The 15,283-nt window shown below is 46.1% G+C and overlaps 1 long non-coding RNA gene across 1 annotated transcript; it reads left to right on the top strand.

The window, feature by feature from the left end:
- The first annotated feature begins 3,438 nt into the window (after nucleotides 1-3,438).
- Nucleotides 3,439-7,293, top strand: LOC310669372. The gene is made up of 3 exons (XR_014507149.1): nucleotides 3,439-3,469; nucleotides 3,700-3,778; nucleotides 7,270-7,293. It is a non-coding gene; the product is annotated as an uncharacterized lncRNA (long non-coding RNA).
- The last annotated feature ends 7,990 nt before the right edge of the window (nucleotides 7,294-15,283 follow it).

Below are 15,283 nucleotides of genomic sequence, written 5' to 3'. Positions count from 1 at the left end.
TTTGCTCTGCTTATTTTCCCGCATCCAACCTACCACTATAACTCGGTACTACTACAGGGCCTTTCTTGATTCAGTTGTTATGGATAAACAGAGCTGAATGGATGACCGCTGAACCCAAAACTCTAATGATCACTCTCAGTGACTTAATTTAGATATTAAATAGCATTTGGGATAGAATAGTGCCCTGTGGCACCTCATAGTGTAATTGTCGTGGGGTCAAAAAGCACTGTCTCAGTGCTACTCTCTAAGTTTTATTCCATAGGTAGGATCAGAAGTACTGTGACACTGTGCTGCCAATTTCCATTCCATGCTGCTGCAGGAGGGTGCCATAATACTGATCCAAAGAGACAAACCCCTTTGGTGTTGACCACTTTGGTGTCAACCATGTATCAGAGCAGAGATGCCAATTTCCGAGGGAGAATGGTCAGGGGGGCAATGTCACATGTGTGACATCATCAAATGTTCTTACATTGCACATGTGACATCAAGAGCAGCCGGGGGCAGAGCAGAATGCAGCGGAAGTGTGGCTTCAATGGCTGGCAGTTCCTCCTGATGCTGCTGCCAACACCAGCCAGAGATTGTTTCCCTGCTCCTTTCCCTCCATGGCAGGAGCAGGAGGAGGAGCAGGCCACTGAAGCTGTACTATGCTTGGCTCCGCACTTGGCCTCCTCCACCTCATTTGAACATTGGGGGGGTGGCTCCCTCCCCCCAAATACTCAGGGGGCCCAAAAGGGCTCAATCCCCAGGAGGTGGTGCCTCTGCATCAGAGTCTGCTGTTATAGTAACCTAGGCTCTGGACCACACCCAAATCCCAGATGTGTGCACTGTGCACTCAGGCAACAATTAAACAACATCACTCATTGCATCCAGACAACCACTCTCTTACCTGTAGGCAGATATCTAACAGGACAAACTGATGCAGACAGAAACAAAAAACACAAACACAAACTCTTGCTAGCTGGGATAGAAGATCAGACAGAGGTCAGGATCATGCCACCACCCCCTCCTTCCTTACTCCCCCTGTACGTTCCATCACCTCAACTAGCTCAATTCCCAATGAATGCAGTTGGACAGCCCCCACATCCTCACTAGTTAAAAAGAGAATCTAAGACAAAGGTTAGGAGCTTTCTTTCAGCCCAAAAGCTGTATTTCCTCTTGGGCAGCTTTCTGAGGGCCACATGCCAATGGTGAGTCGGGCCAGACATAAAAGTGTACAGGGCTATGGATGCAGATGCTACCTTTGTACAGTAAACTAGTTTCTACAACCCTCTCACACTCATCTCTATCCTTCCTCCAGACAAGCAAGAGGCCTTATTAAATACAGTCCAGCCAGGCAGAAACACAAAAGGAAGAGGGGAAGGGTAAAATAGGATCAAGGGGTATAATCTCAGGAGAATCTCAATGGACACATAGTGAGTTGCACACCCTTGGATACAGGAGCCTACTGGACTCTTACAACTCGATGATTTGAGGAGTGGACTTTGGACTTAACCTCTAGTGTCCTTGGGTGGTAGAAGTCACATTTACTCACTTCCTGATTCAACCCTTTCACCTTCCAACTTAATGCAGGCACCCCATTCATCCCCCCCCCCCCTGCAACCACCATAAATGGCTTGCGCAAGACAATCATCCATGGTAGTGGCTAATAATAAATAAGTCTCATGATACCTTGCATGAGCTATTTCTAAGAGCGTGTTGGTGTTCCATTTGTCTATACTTTAAGTATTTCCTGAGTCTAAATCATTGCTTTTCCACAGCCCTTAGGGATACCTTGAGCATGAAAGACACTATTAAAAAACAGCAAGAAAACCTCTTTCAATCCTATTCTATTCTAAAACAGCATTTTAAAGTCCTTTTATCACAGAATGAGGCAGACATTGAATTGTGCCCTGGAACACCAATTTAAAGTTTTCATCAAAGAACCCAACAATGTGTGTTTGGTATATTTTAACATAATTCAAGAGCACTAAAAGCATACTTTAGGGGGAGAAGACAGGAGCTGGGTGTGTGAGAGAGATGTTGTAGCATATTCCACCCCCCCCCCCTTCCATTTGAGTTTCAGTACATTACATGATTGGTCTGAGATCTTATGAAGAAGACAAAGGAAAGAGATAGAACTAACAAAGCCTGTCTTGGGTTGTTTGAACTTAGCAAAATAAGAGCTTGTTGCAGTTGTTTTGGTTCAGAAAGGTCCCTCCCACATCTCCCCCATAATGTGCGAGGCCAGCCAAATACCTGAAGAACAAAAGAGGCAGAAAAAACCTTATAGGGCTTAATGGTCTCAAGACCAAACCTGGATAATTGAACAATACATGATTGCAAGGAAGGAAGGATGCAGGGGAACTGATGTCTGAACTGCTGTTGCAGCAAACAGCCAAAATACAGCACCAGAACTCATCAAATACTTATAATATTCCTCTGTTATTATCCCAAAAGACACACACACATTTTCAAAAGCACTGGTGCCCAGCCTCTGCCTTGTGCCAAAGATAGGGGGATCTGGGGTGTCCAAAAATTGCACATTCTGATATGATATGAACTCACCTGATCCATGTCCCCCATAGGCAATTTGGAATGAAGCTATTCTTCGGGTTTTGAGATTTGATGCATTAACAGAGCACTTACAACAACAACAACAATTTATTCTCAGCCCTTTACCATAAGGTCCAAGGGCATGTTGTAACAACTTTAACATACAATACTGACAAAAAGTTTTAAAACAAATTAGTCACAAGACTAGGGTGTGTCCTTAAAAAGTATTCATCACAGGTGTTTATTTAGCATATGATAGAAACCACATAATGAGGATGCCACATGTACCTGTGGGAGAAGGAATTCCACAGCAGAATGCACTCTCCCAGGCTGCCGCCATCCTAGACTTTTTAACTCATGAGAGGATCTGTAGGCAAGGTGGAGGTTTTTCAAATATCTGGGACCTAAGTTCACTTTGCGCTTTAAATGATCAGACTGTATGGGAGAGGGAGGCATATCTAAAGCCCTGCCAGGATTGAACTAACAAATAGGAAATTTGTGGTTATGGTTATTCCCCCTTCCAGTGGTCCCAATGGTAAAGTCAAAATCTTCCTTCTATGCACACCTGATGAGTGGAGGACTTTGGGCTTTACATTTTTAGTGGCACCCTGTGCAACACCAAAACTCAGCCCCCGCCCACCTCTCATGTTCCATTGCAAGATCACACTGAACTCTGGGTGATATCTCACCCAAAATGGACATAATCTTGCCCCAAATCAGTGCCTCTAGTCACAGCCCTTCTCTGCCAATAATGGGTGGCTGGGGCACCTGAGGGCATTCTGTCTGGAGGACTTCACAGCCTGAGGCAGTGGCCTCACCTTGCCTAAGGCTGGGCCAGTTCTGCATTGCCCTCCTCTATATAAAAACCCTCCAGGTATTTGAAGAGTGCTTTCATGATCCTGGAGTAAATGGTGCATCAGTCATGATCTCACTTTGGGTAACAACTTTGACATTTTCCTCAGGAAACTGAATATATGAGACTCTCCCTTTGTCTTCTCTTTCCCTCTCTATTCCCAGAAGGTTTCAGTCTCCTTTTTTTTTTTAATGGACCCTCCTTCCCCATGGATGTATACATGCAATAGAGCGAATCTACATATAGTCTTCTTCTGAATGAAAATACCAAATAATTGAATAGGAGTTCTTTCCCTTCATCTTTCTTTTTTTCAGGTTAGGATAGTGGGAGAGCCTCCTTTCAGCTGCCATTATCCAATCTATGAAAGCTGAGCTGAGAGAGAAATGTTATGAGGTGAGCAAGGGTAAGACAGCTACACAAGAAAGAAAATGGCCCATCTGAGAGGGAGAAATTGGCCAACGAGACACTTTGGATTCCAGACTGGCTCTCTCCGCTCCCCGCTCTCCCTTTCTTTCCCTGTCTGCCTCTCCGCCCCCCCCCCCTCGTTAAAAAAGAAGGGTGGTGCAGGTTAGTAATGATTCAGTTAGGCCTGCAGGCCTGGCACTGCAGCTGGAGCAACATTTTATTCTGCATCAGCAGAGAAATATGACATTTATCACTTTGGAAAGAGCTGTGCCACTTTCCTCCCCAAGACCAAATCTGAGAATCCTTCTATTTAGGATCTGAGAGCCAGAGGATCTGAGAGCTTAATGTCTTCCAGGGGTTGAGTAGGGGGAGCGGTATTCAGGTGCTGGAAACTGGCACCTGTGCCATGGGTTGAGCAAAGCCCAAAGGGATTGGGATGGACAAATCGGACATTTGGATTCTTTAAGTTCTTTACTTTTTACAATTTGTCACCAGCATTTTTTAAAAGTCTTCATGAAAATTTGTTCTTATTTCAGAGCATCCCCCCCCCCCATATAATGTAGTTTTTGTATGTTACTTTCACTGATATGTGTGTTTCTGTGACACTTTCCCCTAGTATAAGTATTCATATGCATATTGTTTGGTTAGAACTGCATCATGCAAATTTCTAAGTATGGCTGTGTTTCAGTTCACATACTGCTTTGGGAAATATGAATTTAGTCTGCATTAAAAAGCAAATTGAACCAAATTTCTCTCCCACCTCTTCAGAGGGAAAGTCTTGTTAAGTAGGTTACAGTGAGACAGAGCGGGGGAAGGAGAGGAGAGAGAGAGAGAGTCTTATAGCACCTTAAAAATTCTTTCAAAAAATAGCATAAGCTTTGGTGGTAAGACAGACCTCAGATGACTTATGACAGGTTAAGCCATTTATAACAGAAAACTGAATCCTCCAGAAAGTTCCAGAGGAAACCCATTTTGTATCCAATGACCAGTGAAGCAAGTTTTGTGAACAAGTGTATTCTATTTCCAAGGGGTTGTTCTGAGGGACTGTATTTACCTTGGAGCCTGTGTCTGAAGGCTCCCAGGCTTTGCTGGCCTTGGTGACAGTCATGAGTTCCTGATGAGATATAGCTGCCAAGTAACCACAAGGACGTCATGAAGGCTGGAGAGCAAAAAGGATTTAAAACTATTTGACTGAGAGATAAGACAAACACAAATGTGCATGTAAAGCCATCTGTCTGCCTCTGTCCCTGCCTGCTTTACCACTATAATCAACACTAAATGAACAGAAATTAATTCAGTATATGTACATGGCCTATGGGTTAAATCTATCTTTCTTTACTTCTGACCTGTCTGTTTCATCCTGTTTTATTTATATATACACAGTAATTTTTTAATATATAATGAAAGGCTGACAATTGGAATAACTACCCTTGTTTTGGATGCGGGTGGCGCTGTGGGTTAAACCACAGAGCCTAGGACTTGCTGATCAGAAGGTCGGTGGTTTGAATCCCCTCGATGGGGTGAGCTCCCGTTGCTCGGTCTCTGCTCCTGCCAACCTAGCAATTCGAAAGCACATCAAAGTGCAAGTAGATAAATAGGTACCGCTCCAGCGGGAAGGTAAACGGCATTTCTGTGTGCTGCTCTGGTTCGCCAGAAGCGGCTTAGTCATGCTGGCCACATGACCCGGAAGCTGTACGCCAGCTCCCTCGGCCAATAAAGCGAGATGAACGCCGCAACCCCAGAGCTGGCCACAACTGGACCTAATGGTCAGGGGTCCTCCCTTTACCTTTACCCTTGTTTTGGGTTTGTATTTTAGTCGATTGTTTGTTATTTAGATGTGTTTTGCAGAATGACACCCCAACTGGTAGACCTGAGAAAATATTAGTGATTCTTGCTTTATTGGGGACCTATGTAGGGTTGCCATACTTCAGATTTTCCTGGACACGTCCTCGTTTTCAGGCCTAAAATGCCACACAAAATGTCCAGGGGTTTTTGCATGGCATTCCCAGCCTTTTCCAACAGGGTCGGTTGTGGCAGAGAGAGGACTTGGCCAGCCAGGCCACCTCCACCTGCAATGGGAGGCCCTGGGGCCTGGTAGGTGCAACAAGTGAGGCGCCTCTGGTGGAGCTTCAAGGGCGTGGCTAAGGTGGGCATGCTAAGGTGGCGAGGTGAGGCAGGACCATCCATGAGTGAGCAGGCAGAGTCTTGGCTTCTCCACTGGCAGTGGCTCCAATGCCCTCCATTGTAGTGACTGAGTGCCATGCACCAGATTCAAGACCAAGGTGGGCAGAGCCCTCCAGGAGCACATCTCTCACTCAGGGCAGCAGAGCCCTGTGGGAGCTCTATGAGGGGCCATGGGGAGGGTGCAGGGCAGAGCCCACCGCTTCCAACATGCCCCCAGGAGCCCCAGTGGTGCCAAGAGCAGTTGGGGGGGCACAGCTGAGGCTGGCCAAGGAGGGTGCCACTGGACAGGTGTCCATGCCTGTGACGTCCCTCCTGGAGGGTCGCTTCAAAATCTGCAAAGCAGCTTGCAGTCCTTGAGGCAAAGCTGAGATGGAAGGGTCAGGGAAGAGCATAGCTGAACTGAGCTGCAACAACCTGGCTGCTCTGGGGAGAAATGGAGGCCAGATTATAGAGGGACCTTGGTGCCCCTTCATTTCTGGCTAAACAGGGCCTCCATCGCTGCAGGACCTGGTGAGTGGGCTGCTGCTTCTCCCACTCCTAAACCCCGCCAGATCCACGAGGGAAAGGAGAGAAAGGCGGCCCTTCTCCCTCCCTCCCCTGCCATTGGTGGGCAGCACTGAGGCAGGAACCAGGCTTATGAGGAGAGAGAGAGAGAGAGAAAGAGAGAGAAGCAGTGAAGGAGAAGCATGAGGTGCCACCAACACCTCTCAAGAGGTGGGGAAGAGGCAGAGAGAAGGCACACATGCTCCTTTGCTTGGTGCATTTCCTAAGCTTGGCCATCGGACTTGCCACATGCCTCTGCTACCCAGCCTCCCTCCTTCCCTGCCAGCTCTCCTATTTCACCAGCTGCCTGGTCAAGATCAGGGAGGAGGGCAGTGGCAGGAGCATGTCTGGTGTGTGGGTCAAGAAGAAGAGTTTGAGGCGTCTCTGTCCACTTTGCTTGGGTCACGATGCACATAGCCTGAGACCTTGGGGGGGTGTCACAAAGCATAATGGCCGCTGGCAAGAAGTAACATATAAATAATAAATAAACAAATACTGGCAGGAAATAAACAAACAAAGGGGGTGTTTGTGGGTGAGTGGGTGTCCTCTTTTTTGCTCTTCAGAACATGGCATCCCGAAGTTCCAGCACAAAAGCTGTTTGCCCACATACAATAATAGAATCACAGAATTAGAAAGTTAGAAGTGATCCCAAAGGTCTAGATTCAGATTCATCAGATGCAGAGGGATAGACTAGTGTGCAAAAGCTTATGCTATAAAAAGAAACAAACATGTTGGTCTTTATGTTTCCACAGCACTTTTTACAGAAAGAGAGAGAGGAGAGAGAGAGAGAGAGAGAGAGAGAGGGAGAGAGAGAGAGAGAGAGAGATAGCAATACCATGGAGGAAGGTAGGTTGAGGTTTCCTTCATGTATTTGCATTAATATGGGAGACCACATCCCAATGCATCATCACCATCCGCAGCCTGAAATGCAACAGCCACAGAAAATGCAACTGGATTCCACTTAATGTTGAAACTGATCCTTTGCAACCATAAAAACTGCTGTATATGGGGGTCTGCACACACACACACACACACACACACGACACACACCTGCAGTAAAGCATGCTGTTCCTCGAGCACCTGCTTTTAGCATTGTGACACCAGTTCTCTGGGATTGCGTGCCAAGGCCCTAAGACCCCACAGTTCCTTAGGGAAATGAATAGCCACACATAGACAATAACATTTTAAATTTGGGCTTGAATAAGGCCACAACTTTATTGGTTACAGAAGAGAATGGTTTGGCGTGGGCATTGGGTAAAGCCATTGCTAGTCCACTCCAGCCAGTCTGCTGAAAGTGCATCTAAAGGTAAACCACATATTGGGGGGGGATGCCCTATGACCTACATCAAATAGGGGTGCCCCCTGCAAGGCCCCCGTTGGAGGAGTGGTATGGCCACTGCCTGGAGGTCCAACAGAAGCCACTCCTCCCGGATGTAACTGATTTGTAGAAAAGACTTTACAACCAGAAAAAAAGAAACAATGCAGGTACTTTTGTAAATCAAGATTTTTTTTAATAAAAATTATTTAAAAAACAAACAAACAGGATACCCTTTTCCCAAGGAGGGGCAGGCAGAGGCTACAACCTCCCCTCCAGCCAATATCTAGACTCACTCCATGCCTAACCACCTTACAAAGGTCTGCCAATTGCTATGAGGTAGGCAAAAGCCAGATAGCCGGTGCCAATTTGCCAAATGGAAAAATTCCTGCCTGGCCCCGAACACGACAGCCAACTTGGTCCATAGCAAGGTCATAACACCAGAGAAGCATTCAAGTTAAGGGAGGGTGAGAGGGAGATCGTGAAAAAACAGGGCAGAGCACTAGGCAAACCACAACTTCATGACCCTTGGGAGCAGGCCCAAGCATCCCGATTGGTTTGCTGGGCCCACCACCAGGCGAACACCTGACCAAAGCCTGCCGGCAAAGGCCAATTAGCCAGCAGCTGGTTGATCGAGCCTGCCATTTGCTGGATCACTTGCGTGGCCCATGGCCTGGCCACAACAATGCCCACCAAGGAAGGTGAACGGACTTCTCAAAGAACTGTAGCAAGCCCCAACATTGCTAGGTTATTGACATTGGTTGAAAGCTTGTCTTTTTCTAACAAGCCTCCATAAATTAGTTTGTTTTATATCTGTTTTATATTTTTAATTCTTGTTTTCATAAGGATCTGTATTCCCGTTTTATATTTTAATTCTGTGCACTGCTCAGGTATCCCTGATTTCATATTGGTTTATAAATTCTGATTCTAAAACCTTGTTATCTATCCCAATGTGGTGTGAAAATAAGGGTGGTTTTCTGTATAGAAAAGTATCCCCATTTTCCTCTGGGAAAAGTTGGAGGCTATAAAATAAACAAACAGAAGAAATTTATTCTGGCCAAGGCTGGCTCTGGGTTTGATCTCTCAGCAAGGCTCTGGGTTTGATCTCTCTCTCTCACTCACTCACTCTCTCTCACACACAGAGAGAGAGGGGGGGGGGAGGGAGACCACACACAAAAAAACACAAAGAAAGAGAGAGAGTGTGTGCATCAGTGAAGTGGGCTTCTTTGGCAACAGGCCCTGGATCATGGAAACCACTTGCAAGTTACAATCTGGGCAGGAACCGCTCAGGTAATTTAGTATGTCTACCCAGTGTGGTGAATAACTGAACAGCAGATGGTAGCCTTCTCTGTGAAGGCCCTTCTGAACTATCTCCACCCTCCCAAGCCCACCACTGAATACTTCTAGACAGGTAGGCTTCCTTTCCTTGCTGAGGCTTGATTGAGCAAGGTCTTCCTGACCACTCTTGTATTCCTCCATCTTGAGTATCCTTTCTTCCTGATTTCCAGCTTTACTCCTCAAACCTATCTCTTTTTGGCTTGTTTACACTTCCATTTGTCCCATGAAAGCATAGGTCTGAGAGGTTTTCCACTTGTTCTGTGCGTCTAGGCATGGGTCTAAGTGATTTTCTGTTTGCCCCATTGCTTTCCACCAAAATCAGAGCAAATCTCATTCTGTAGAATTGCCCAATTTGCTCTGATTCAGTGGTTTCCCTTGGGGGAAGAAGTGGGACAAGCAGAAGTGTGGACTGTAAGAAAAACACTGGGGCCCAATTTGAATAGTAGAGTGTTTGGTATCTGGTGGGCGGGGCTTGTGTGTTCTGCTCCAGAATCAGCTCCTCCCTTCAGTGTCTGTTCCGTTAAGAGTGTCAGTTAAGATGGACCAACTGCCTCTTCTTGTCTCTTGCCTCAGACTTGCCTCATGTACAGTCATACCTCGGATTAAAGTAGCTTCGGGATTAATATTTTCAGGTTGCGCTCCGCGGCAACCCGGAAGTAACAGAGCGCATTACTTTCAGGTTTCGCCGTTCGTGCAAGCGCAGATGCTCAAAATGAGGTCACATGCATGCGCGAAAGCGTCGAAACACGATCCGCAGATGTGTGGACTCACGTTGCGTTTGCTTCAGGATGCGAACAGGGCTCCAGAACGGATCCCGTTCACATCCAGAGGTACCACTGTATTTAGTTTCTCTCATTATGTTATTTTGTTATTTCAGTTTTCTATATTATTAAAGCTTAGTTTACATTTACGTGAGCCACTTATTTTTCTCAAAGAAAAAGAAACTCTGCTGAGGAAAGGTGTGGAATGTCTTAAACTGCTTGAGTGAGGGGATATTCCCAGTTTGCCAGAAGTGATTTCGTTAATCACCCCGCCACACACACACACACACACACACCTCTACAACATGGACGAGCCCTCAGTTGTGTGCCTAAATGATATCGAGCATCAGAACAACTTGGCCACAATAAGGAAATTTTGCCCGTGGTATGACAATTTTCCACCTTCCCATTTCGACTCTCTGGCACCCTATCTGCGTAACCCAGCAATTCTAAAATATAGACGCGCTTTTGCTCTCACAAAATTGAATGTATTGCCCTCGGCTGTACTTGAGGGACAATTCCAACAGATTCCACACAAAAAACACTTATGTCCCTGTGGAGATGGTAGTACCGAATCGGTGGTGCATGCCCTTCTGGGTTGCACTCTTTATAAAGACTTGAGGAATGAGATTATCACTCCTATTTTATTGTCCATTCCAGGTCACCCAACCACTGCCACAGTGTCCTTTCTCTTGGCAGATCAAGATGAGCAGGTGACAGCAAAAGTTGCAAGGTTTTTAGCTGGGGCAATCAGAATAAGATCCACTATTTGACTTGATTCAAAACCCTAAAATGTATTTTATATAATTGACTTTTTATTTCTGTTCTTTGTATATTGTATAGTTGTTTTATTGCTATAGCCAATGGCTGATGCCAATAAAGATTCATTCATTCATTCATTTCCTCAACTGAACTGACAGTTGAATCTCCCTTCAACACTGGCATGCATCTAGACAGCTTTGTCCACTATACAAGGGGACTTGCTGAAGGGACACTGGGCTGGCTACATGGTACACACAGCCATTTCCTTCAACACCTTGGCAATGCTTGCTCACTGATCTGCCTGGGTCCTATTCACTTCCCATTCAAAGAAATGCTGCAAGTTCCAGCAATGGCAGTGTGTGTCCAGTGAGCTGAATCATGCATATAAACACAAGTCACCTACTGGAATAAGTGGCCTGAGATGGCTACCTTTCTACCTACTTTCTGTCTCTGCCTACTGTTGCTGTCTATGATACACTGGAAAAGGGGACTAAACATCGGAAGTTGCAGTATACCATGTCAGACCATTAGTCCATCTAGCACAGTATGTTCTATGTTGACTGGTAGTAGCTCTGTGGGGTTTCTGACAAGGGCCTCTCCCAATCCTACCAGAAGTGGGACCTTCTGCATGCAAAGCAGATGCTCCACCACTGAGCTATGGTCCTTCCCAATGAACCCGAGTCTGTAATCATACATTGCTGCTGTATGCATCATGGTTCAGGAGGGTGAGAATGACAGTGGTAGGGTTGCCATACATCCAGATTTTCCCAGACGTATCCTTTTCCCCAAAAGTAAAATAACCACCCAGGCGGATTTTTAATATTTTGCAAAGTGCCCAGGATTTTATTTTTTGTACCATTATTATGAGGGCCCCTCTAGGACTTGTGGTGGTGAGGCCTTGCATGGCCTTCCAGCGGCTGCTCTAGGTCTTGTGTTGGTTTCGGTGGCCACCAGGCCTAGGACAGCCTTCGGGGGGGGGGGGGGCTCTAGGCCTTGTGCTGTCTCTGGTGACTGCCAGGTTTGGCGTGGTCTTTCAGAGGCCATGTTAGGCTTCGTGCCCCTTCCGTCTGGAGACACAGCATCTGGTGAGCAGGAGGCCAAAGACAGCAAAGTTTAGAGAGGGGAGGGAAGGAGGGGGCGAGCAAGCAGACAAGGAAGGGGTTAATGGGAGGGAGGGAGGGAACTATGGAGATGCAGAATGGTGCCCCCCTGAATAATTCTCACAAAATGTTAGAGGGTATGAAATTTTCATTTTTAATTACCATGATTAACTATTTCAATACACCAGCACATGCACGATTAAAAGCGGGTTACAAACAATTGGGATTACAGACTCCGCTAAGCCAGAAATAGTACCTCGGGTTAAGAACTTTACCTCAGGGTGAGAACAGAAATCGCACGGCGGCGGCACAGCAGCAGTGGGAGGCCCCATTAGCTAAAGTGGTACCTCAGGTTAAGAACGGTTTCAGGTTAAGAACAGACCTCCAGAACGAATTAAGTTCTTAACCAGAGGTACCACTGTACTGCTTTAATTCCTTCCCCCTCAGTCCACCTACAAATTTGTCCTCTTTTTTGCTCTTCAGAATATGGCAACGCTACACAGTAGGGACTGGGGAATTTGCTGGTGCCGCCTCTCACATAGTCTACCTGATGCAATAATGAATGCTTCTGTCAATTTATTAGGAAAAAAACACCTCTCCACAGTTTGGTTTTTGTCAGTCCATGAACATTGCTTTCCTTTCTACCATGTCCTTATATACATTTCCTTTCCCTTTTTTCATCCCACTACCCAGTGCAAACTCCCAAACCAATCCCTTCCCATCTTTCCTCAGACATATGTTGGTAAATCATTTAAGTGAGTCTTGCCCCTGTCAGCTGTTGAAGAAGAGGAGACATAACTGCACCAGACAGCACTGCGGCTTCAAGGTCTGTGCTAGAAAGCATTTCAAAATCCCCATAGTTCAAGGGAAAGACAGGGAACTACTGACCATGAAATATCAGGCCAGAAAAGGAAGCGAATCTTCCTATCATGGAGTTAAAAGATATTCCAGGTGTATATGAGATCTGAGCACCTTGGTGGCTGTGAAGCCCGGCGTGCTAAGGAGGAAAGAAAATCGGAGGCTGCAATTAAGTGATTATGCAAATCCAAATGGGAATTGTGCTTTAATGTGTTTTCCATTCTTAGTGTGACATGATTATGTGAGACATGCTGGAGACTCCAAGTTGCAGGAAGAAGCAACGCTGATCTAGGGAATGCCCATGTGGGAATCACTTAAATCAGTCACTGGGTGTCACTCTTGAGCTACAGAAATGCCAATGGAGGTTCATTGATGGTTTTCGGCCTTTTGAAATGTCTTGGCACTTAAAGATGGTGGTCACAACTGGAAGGACCCCGTTGATCTGGATTTCTCCACCTTGAAGTGTAATGGTTGGATTTGATAGCTTTTTCTGTGTGTGGCAGAGAAGACACCAACATCTGGGCACAAACTGAATAGTTCAATAGGAAAGAACCTTGGAAGCCATTGGTTCATCTAGCCTGGTATTTCTCTACTGACCAGCACCAGATCTCAAGAGCCTCAAACAGGAGTCAGTCTCAGCGCTACCTGGAAATGCTGGGGTTTGAACCTGGCACCTTCTGCATGCAAAGCAGATATTCTACACAGAGCTACAGAACCTCCTTGATCTAGTAGAGCCATCGATCTCAGCAGGCAGGCCCAGTGCCTCATAACTGCAGCTCAAAGAAACTCGGTTTTTTTCTGGGAGTACTCAAGGCTATGCAGTACCAGCACCTTCCCCCTCCAACCCGCAATGTTAAAATTGTGGCACTCAGGGCTTTTCTTCTAGGAAAAAAAAATCTGGTACTGTGCACCCTTGAGTACCCCCAGGGGAAAAGCACATGGCACTTACTGTAACAACTTTATGGTGAGTACCAGTACCTTTTTCTATTTAAAAAAAGCACTGCAAAGAAACACATGTTGTTGGGAAAGTGACATAAGAAGAATGCAGCTGGATCAGACCAGAAACCAATCTGGACTGGCATTGTGTTCTCAGAGTGGCCAATCTGATGTCCATGAGGAGCCCAAACCACAACATGATTCCAGCAGTCCACTCACTGGTGGACAGAAGGCTAGCTTAGGGGGCACTGCCCCTTAGAAGCGGCTGCTTGAGACACCTGCCTCATTCTCACTCTGCCTTATGGAAGGACTGTCATCCCCCCCCCCCAAATGATTCCCAGCAACTGATATTCAGCATCATACATCATCTAATCCTCTAATTAGAAGAGTCAAATACTCTTCTAAAGTTGCAGCCATTGCTACATTTTGTGGCAGTAAATTCCATAGTTTAACTAAGTACTATGTGAATAAGTCCTTCCTTTTGTGTGGTCTCCCACCATTCAGCTTCACCTTGCAGACCATGACAGCCCTGAGTCATCACACACACACCTCACACCCACTCATTGGGGGTACTGAATTTTTCTGGATCTGACCTGGGCCAATTTGGCAGACAACTGATGTGGACACAAATCAAGCTAATGTTTAAATAGGGTGGTCTTTTTAAAAAACCATACACCTAATTAAACATATGTTTGGGAGAGAGTAAGGCAAGGAAAGGAGGAGATAGTGTGTATCCCTCACCTGACCTCATTTGCAAGCTGGAGGGTTCTGTCCTACTAGGTGCTGCTTCCCCAAAACGTTCCCTATAGAGGAGGTGGCATTTGGACTAATTGTCTCTCCTTCTTTCTACCCAACATCCTGCCCTCTGAGAGCCCCAGAACTCTCCTGGTGGCTAGATCTAAGAAGGGTAGTCTGAGGCTTCCTCCACTGGCAAATCAAAGATTCCCCAATCTGCCTGATTCAGGTTGGGATCTAGTGAAATCTGGTGCACAGTCCAGTGGTAATACTTCACCTTGGTAATTCAATCTAGCAAGGGTGTTTGTAAGTTTATAAGTTACTATGGTAAGGAGGAGAACAGGTGAGAAACTGATGATTTACAGAGATGTGGCCAAGCAAACACCTATTCCCCCCAGTTTCTTTAGGGTGCATGGTGTTTCTTTGCAAGAAATGGGTTTTCAAGAGAATTTGAAGGAGGGGTGTATGTGATTTGGATGTGATCAGATTATGGTTGTGGGGAGTAAGAGCATGTGACCAGAAATCTAGCAGAAACCCGCCTGCCCCCCCCCAAATAATCACTTTTGTTCGTTGTGCTTCTGATTACTTTCCACCAATTCACTCTCTAGGGCTGTCCCTACCATTAGGTAGAGTGAGGCAGCTGACTCAGGCAGCAGATCCTGGCATGGCAGCACTCCTCTGGCCATTTCCATTCAGTAGAGGCTGCTCCATTAGAGGAAATTTAGCACTGTCCCACCAACCCCAGTCAGCCCTCAACCACCCCCAAATACCAACTTCTTACTTAAAAACAGACAAGGGTTTGCTCTGCCTTTTTATGGACCCTGTTTCCATCTACTGCCTTTGGGCTCCCTGTATTCTGCCCTGCCAGTCCAAATGGACAATAGTCATCACTATTCTTCCTGAGTCCCCTGAGACTTCTCTGCACTTCCAAACCTAGACAGCTGTCCTTGGGCATGATGAA

The sequence above is a fragment of the Podarcis tiliguerta genome (genome assembly GCF_965153285.1).
Source record: "Podarcis tiliguerta genome assembly, chromosome: Z".
Lineage (NCBI taxonomy): Eukaryota > Metazoa > Chordata > Lepidosauria > Squamata > Lacertidae > Podarcis > Podarcis tiliguerta.
Note: the sequence above shows the minus strand (reverse complement) of the source record. Positions and strands in the feature narration are given on the sequence as shown.